The sequence below is a fragment of the Vitis riparia genome, chromosome 13, assembly GCF_004353265.1.
Source record: "Vitis riparia cultivar Riparia Gloire de Montpellier isolate 1030 chromosome 13, EGFV_Vit.rip_1.0, whole genome shotgun sequence".
Classification (NCBI taxonomy): domain Eukaryota; kingdom Viridiplantae; phylum Streptophyta; class Magnoliopsida; order Vitales; family Vitaceae; genus Vitis; species Vitis riparia.
In genome coordinates, this window is record NC_048443.1 from 16,192,565 (window position 1) to 16,199,525 (window position 6,961).

The following is a 6,961-nucleotide window of genomic DNA, read 5'->3' on the forward strand; positions in this document are numbered from 1 at the left end:
ATGGCCTTAGTGGCATAAAAATGAGCTAAAGAACACCAGTTTTCGTAGCTAGAACATACACCTTAAAATGTGATTTACAGGAAATAATAGAAAAGTTAAGAAATTGGCAATTAAACTTAAAAGTATTTGATATATTGGTTTGTAATAGTGGGTGCGAAATTTACTAGCCATGGAGGATTTGTGGCTGATTTGGATTATGAAGCCCATGTAGAGTATCGATGGCCTAGTGAGGATGTTGGATCAGTGGTGATAAGGCTCCAGAAGAAAGTGGGGCTGATGATGACATTATCTAGTTTGCAATGTGTGTGGTTCTAGGTACTACTTTTAAAGTTTGTAATGTTAGATCAATGCTTCTCATATATGATACTTTTCATAGTGATGAATCACAAAATTTACCACATCTAATATATTTTAGACTCAGTTATCAGAGTTAAGAACCAAATAATGATAGAAAGGTAACTCTCTTGTATATACTACTTCAATCAACATATGTATAACATTAGATAATGGCACAATCAAACCTAACATGGTTTTCACAAAAACACTATGCAGGTTACTCAAATTGTCTCTCAAGTTGTTTGTTGAGCATCTATCATAGTGTTGACCATCATGAAAAAAATTCACCTGTTCAATGTCTTCATATGCTCACAAAATGCATTCTAAAGCTTGCTTTTTTTCCCAGCCTTTGAAGAAGGTTAAGATCATGGAACTGTTTGACATTTTTTTTTTATGCACAAAGCTCCAATTCTACCTTGTGTTTAGCACTACAAGAACATTCAAACATTTGATCAATGGGACATATTGATCCATAGGGAAATACAAATTAACATTAAGTGTGCACCATTGTCATTTTTAATATGAACACATTAAAATTGGAGAAATCAATGAATTTAAACTTGATATAGCTTACTATTTCAATTTTCATTGATTCATGGTAATGATTTTCAATCATTACAAAGCACAATGCTTATCAATCTTCAAGAGCTAGTTGCGCAGTTCCCTACAGATACAAAACCCAGTTCAAATTACAAGGAAAGTATAAATTAATAATGGTTCTATAAAAGAATATACTAAATGGGTTAGTATACCTATCCATCTTCAAAGCACTAAAATTCAAATTCTAAAATTGTAGTTAACCAAAATCTAAACATTGGAACAGTCTAAACAATATAATATTCAAAGTCATTTTGTATTAACCTTTTAATTTCAGCGGAAGAAAAAGATCCACAGGAAATTTTGAATTGAATTTGACATTAAAATAATGAGAGATCCAATTGGCTTATCACTTTTAAAATATTATGTTGGTTAGTCTTTTATAAAGGGTGAAATATTACTCTTCAACCGCACTCTTTTAACTTAATCATTTAAAGACAACATAAGACAATATGTGCAAGAGAATCCACACAAGTGAAATATAATAAGGAAATGTTCAATAAACAATATTTTACTTCTCTTGGCTTTTAACATCTTGGCTAGTTATAGAGTCCATTACACAAATGATCAATTCTCATTTTTCATTAAAAAGAAAGAAAGTCGAATAAGAAGACACCAAGGCACTATCACTAGCATCTACTTAAACTAGCAAGGAGACCCCTATTTTAACATTATAAATAATGAACATAGAAAAATCAAAATTTTTTAAGCAAAGATGGTAATCAAACCTCTTATTCTTGTGAGGTTCCATCTATAGTCTATGCAACCTCATTATAGTAAATGATATTGTATTAAATATAATACCAGTCCACTTCCATCATTTTATTTGCATTTGAATCATCCATTCTCAATGAGTTTTAGCAGATAAATCAAGTCTTTTTTATTGAATTTGCTTCAATCTATATGCTAACACATCTAAGTTAGCAATTTTATCAACTTAACACATTTTTTTCTATCAAACTAACATTATCCACATGATACCCTTTATTTACAATCTAATTCTACTATCAAGACACTGTGTGACATTATATATAGACACTTGTACTCTCACATTGATATTTCCTTTACAATGTTGCCAAACTCTATGTTGATATTGAGGATGTGCATCACTAATAGGCCATTAAAGTATGTTTTGTCTATCAGTAAGTCAAGAACAATATATTCTAACAATTCTTTCCAATTCAAGAAGAAAAAAAAAAAGGAAAGAAAAAAAGCTTACTATTTTCCAAAATCAAAATTGCATAATACATAAAATTGATAAAGATGGCCAAATAATTCAAAAGTCTACCATTACTATTTTGCAAATCAAATTTACAGCCTTAATCTATAGATAAAGATAGAGAACCTGAGATGAAATCATGTTTAAGTGTGTGAATTCATCTGTTCTTTGACTGAGACTTTCACTGCTTCATCCTCAACACCTATGCCATTCAAACAAAAATAAATAAAAATAAAAAAATTCACAAAAATATTTGAATCGCTCACCAAATGAATTATTTTAGAGAGATAAAAGCTAAACAAAGAGAAATGTACCATTAATTTGAGATTGCAAATACTTTTCCGTCTTCCACACTTCTCAATTTCCTTGAGAAATTTTGAAGAAAACAAGAAACATGTGGCTCAAATTCTTCTTCAAATCCAGGACTTGAAGGAAAATTCTAGAGAGAGAACTGAGAGAGTCGGTATGAATATGAATGAGAAAGATAAAACTGAAATTTGGACCACATAATTATCAGTTCACTAAAATTAACACGATTAGCCAATCCAAATTTTCATTACACTGTTTTGCTCAATGAAGAAAGAAATATAAATCACCCTTGTATATTGGAATATAAATGTGTCCTTAGTCTACATATAGGTTTTCATTTGATTTTTTTTTTTTTTTTTGGATTATCAAATAACAAAGAAGAATGTTTTAAAAAAAAAATTAAAATTCTATGAACTCCTTGCACGATAATAATACTCACTTAGCATTCAAAATATAAAGGAATTTGTTGCATTCCAAACAAAATCAAACATAAACATTTTCAAATTAACTTTGATGGATAATGCCATCAAACATAAACCTACTACAGCAGTTGACATTAGCTCAAGAAGGTCAACGTCTTCACAAGAATGAGTTTCCAGCAACGATTTGAGGGTTTCAACAGTAGTTTTTGAGTTTAAAATATGGGGATCAATAGAGCATAGTTTATTCATACTTTTGATTGCAGATGCTAATTCCTTCAAAGCTTTTCTGGATTTCGTACTCATCTTTGTGCAAGCCTCTTGAATTTTGTTTTGGATCTCTGTGGGGGCCTATGAGAATATCATAGCAGAATGAAGTTTGTTGAGAAAACAGCTTATGCTATGGTTTTTTGTTAGCCAAGTTAAATCAAGTAATCTGAAGGCAATGAATTTTAGTTTGTGAGTTGAGTTTACTACCGGGATATGAGAGTGAGGGTAGCTACTGCTAAGAGCTTCAATATGATAGGCGCATTGACCAGCTAGGGATCCAATCTTTTGGTATTGTTTCTAAGGACAACGAAACCTGAAACGACCATGACCAGGCTCCCATTTTGCAAAATTCGTCTGCAAATTGAGAAATTATACAAGTTGTAACTTGATGTAGTCTATGAATTTAGATAATTTTGACAGTGAAATAGACCAATCTGTCAACTCACCAAGGAATCTTCAGTGATTTTTGAAGTCAAAATACTTTTGTATCCTTGAAGAATTGTTTTGCTATCCTTGGATTCTCCATCTCCTGAGACTCTAAAATATTTCCCTGAAAATCCTGCAAACTCACTTACTTGTAAGTTATCAAAATTAGATTAAAAAAATGTAAAAGGTATGGTTCTCTTTGGGTTTATCTTGAGCAATCTACACATTCATTTGGGGTGTAATGCCACCTTTCTATTTTAGGCATACCTTTTAAGAAGTTCCCAAGCTTTTCAACATTGCCAGCAACCAGATTGTAAAGATCGTCACCAGCCCACATTGGGTAGATGCCACAGCTGTGGCACTACCAATGAGGATGGTTGAGGATAGCCCATTACAGATACCAAACTGAATGTCAATATAAACATCAACAAACCATAATCGTATTGTGCCTTCATTTTAGGGAAAAATTGTATAAATGACCCTGCTGCAGCTGCATCACAAGTCGACAACTCTATCAATCAGTTAATCTTCAGGCTATTTCAAGAAACTCTGGTAGCCATGGTTCTATAAGCAACCACATCTCCTTTCAGCAAAAACTCCAGCACGTCCCTGCCAAAACCTCCATCAACCTTAGCTTTTAGATATTGGCCTGAAAAAGAAAATATCACCAACAAATACTCTAATTAGTAGCACAAGTTGAGTAAGACTACATGCTCAAACTCCATTTGGTATCTGGTAAAAGTAAGGAAAGGAAAAGACTAGTCAAAATAAAGAAACATGATGCCATTTAGATTCAAAGAAAACATAAAACCCAATTGCCTCTTCAAACATTCTATAAACACATAATTGAATTGGTCTTTATTTTATCTTATTCAGTCAATTGCCACTTGGGGTATCTTCAACCACCTTAATCTTTGCATATTTGTGTTTTTAGGATTATTTCTTGCAATTTTTGCAAAACAAGTAAAAAAAAAAAAAAAAAAAAAAAAAAAACTCCATTTTTCAATTCAGTCAAAACCAAAAATTCAACTCAATATGTAGAATGGTACAAGCATATGAGTCTAAAATCTGAATGACATTCTCTGAATACTTTTTAGAGTGAGAAAGTGTAGATTTGAGGTAAGCAAGTTGTTTAATTTTGTAATTTTCGTTTATTTTGGTTCCTAATGGTATGTTGAAAAGAATTAACGGTAAAAATTGTGTAAAAGTTGAGTATAATTAGCTATAAACCCGTTTTAGTTAAGAATCACAATTAATTAAAGATTAAAGTATTTTAAGTTAAGTATTTTATTAATGGTAAGATCAGCATAAATCTTTGTTTAATTTGGTTTGATTGAAAAATAGATTAGTAAACATGTGATGAATTGGGTTATTTGGACACTTGGGATTTGTTAATAGGTTAGGCTTTAAGAAAATCAAAAGACTTAGTGTTTGGTAATTAATTAGGGAAATTAATATGCATTGTAAATATTGTTTAATTCAATTCAAATTTGATTTGAAAACATGTAGGTTATAGATTAGAGAATGTGAGAATTAAAAATTTGCAACAATAAACTAAAACCTAAATTATGTTGTTTCATTTCAGTTCCTCATAATAGGCAAAGATCGCCTACTTAGAAGAAACACAAAAAGGAAGTCGGTGTAAGGTAGGGAATTTTATGTTATTCTATGGTGTATTTGATTTCTTTCCTTGAATTATTTGTTGGAATTTCATGTTATTTCTATGATTTCATAAAATGTTTTAAAGTGTCATTGCATCTTGTTTTATTGCATTGAGATGTTACCATGATATTGGAATGTATATTGGTATGAAGATTCATGGTTTGTATGGTCGAAATGGTTCATGGTGGGGTTGCATTGCAAGAAGGATATGGAGTTATCACAGATGATATTCAGAGAATTTATTGGTGGCGAAGTGCTTATGTGATGCTACAGGCATTATCAATTGATATATTGTTTATGTGGGATCGTGGGTCCTTGGGTGAAAGTCCCTAAAGCCCTCGAGGAAGACACTCCGATGTGGGTGTATGGGGTTGGTCCTGCCCCTGGGTTTTAGTCCCTAAAGACACGGGGTTGGTCCTGCCCTTGGGTATGAGTCCCAAAAGACACGGGGTATGACTTGCCCTTGGGTGATGTCCCAGAATAGTCATTATTATATTGATCGAGTTTCTTGTGGAGCATTGTATCTGCTGTGTAGATTGTTGGGAGTCAGCAATTGATCAGTTGTGAAAGGATGGATGGGGAAAAGCAATGATGAAACGAACAAACACATGCATACATGTTTGACATGATTACACAATTGTTAATGGTTATGAAATGTTTATCATGCATGCTATTAAACGTTTAATTCATGGTTTTTAAGGATATACTTAGGATGGTTATAAACTTTCCTACTGAGTTGTGAACTCACCCTATCCCTTCCACCTCTAGATGCAGGTCAGAAGACCTATGCAGGAAATAATGCTTGAGCAATGCTTTACTGTGATTGGATGCTGTTTGCTCATATTGAAAGTCTTTTGAGGCCATGCCTTTTGTATCAAGACTAAACCTTTTGTTGGAATGATGTAATGTATATATTTGTCAGATACACTTGTAGTATGGGCTACCCGTAGTAATCAATGGGGCTTGGTATATGTAAATTAATGTTGTACAAGTTTCTTTTGTGAAACAAAACATATTTTGTTAACTTAATAGTCACAATGTTTAATACAGGATGTACTCTTTATAACAGGTTTTCCATATCCTCTTTTTGAACAAATTCAAGTAGGAGCTCTACATTTAAATTTTTGAGAGCACTTATATTGTATTTGAGTATCAATTGTTTAGTTGAAGAATAAATAATAATAATAATAATAAAAAATAAAAAAAAATTGGGGTGTGACACAAGACCTGACCAGATTTGATCCAAAATCTTCCAAAATTTCCAACAATAACAGGACAAGCAAATTTTTTATTAATCCCTATCAATTTAAAATCTAATTACAAACGTTTTTACAAATAAACTTCATAAACATAAAAATAAGTAAACATTAAAAACATCCTTAAATTTTGTCTCTATTTTGGTAATACTATTTTAACAATCATATCTTGTTGAACCTATTTTATAAGAGATGTCATGTAGACAAGTTTTATAACTTGTCAAAATAGATCCAAACTGGCAAATGTTAAAAACTGGCCATCAAAACCTATTTTAATACATGATGTTAGATCATCATGTAGATTAGTCATACTCATTGCAGAACAGAGCCTTGTAGTGAATAGCTTTTAGAAGCACTAATCTCATCTTTATATATATTGTGAACAACAAAAGCAATTACATAACATGACATATTTTCAAATGCCACTGCAGAAGAATCAAAGTGGAATAACTTCACTTCTATCTGGT

The 6,961-nt window shown here is 31.7% G+C and overlaps 1 long non-coding RNA gene across 3 annotated transcripts; it reads right to left on the reverse strand.

Annotated features, from left to right (window-relative positions):
- Window positions 1–625: 625 nt before the first annotated feature.
- Window positions 626–4,372, reverse strand: LOC117927656. Of its 3 annotated transcripts, none has more exons than XR_004653383.1 (8): window positions 3,844–4,372; window positions 3,597–3,709; window positions 3,358–3,504; window positions 3,135–3,231; window positions 2,467–2,642; window positions 2,279–2,354; window positions 911–1,000; window positions 626–764 (listed from the first exon to the last, which is right to left on the reverse strand). It is a non-coding gene; the product is annotated as an uncharacterized LOC117927656 (long non-coding RNA). The 3 variants fall into 3 exon arrangements; XR_004653382.1 differs by having other exon boundaries at window positions 2,467–2,603; window positions 3,844–4,370; XR_004653380.1 differs by having other exon boundaries at window positions 2,467–2,591; window positions 3,844–4,364.
- Between the last annotated feature and the right edge of the window lie 2,589 nt (window positions 4,373–6,961).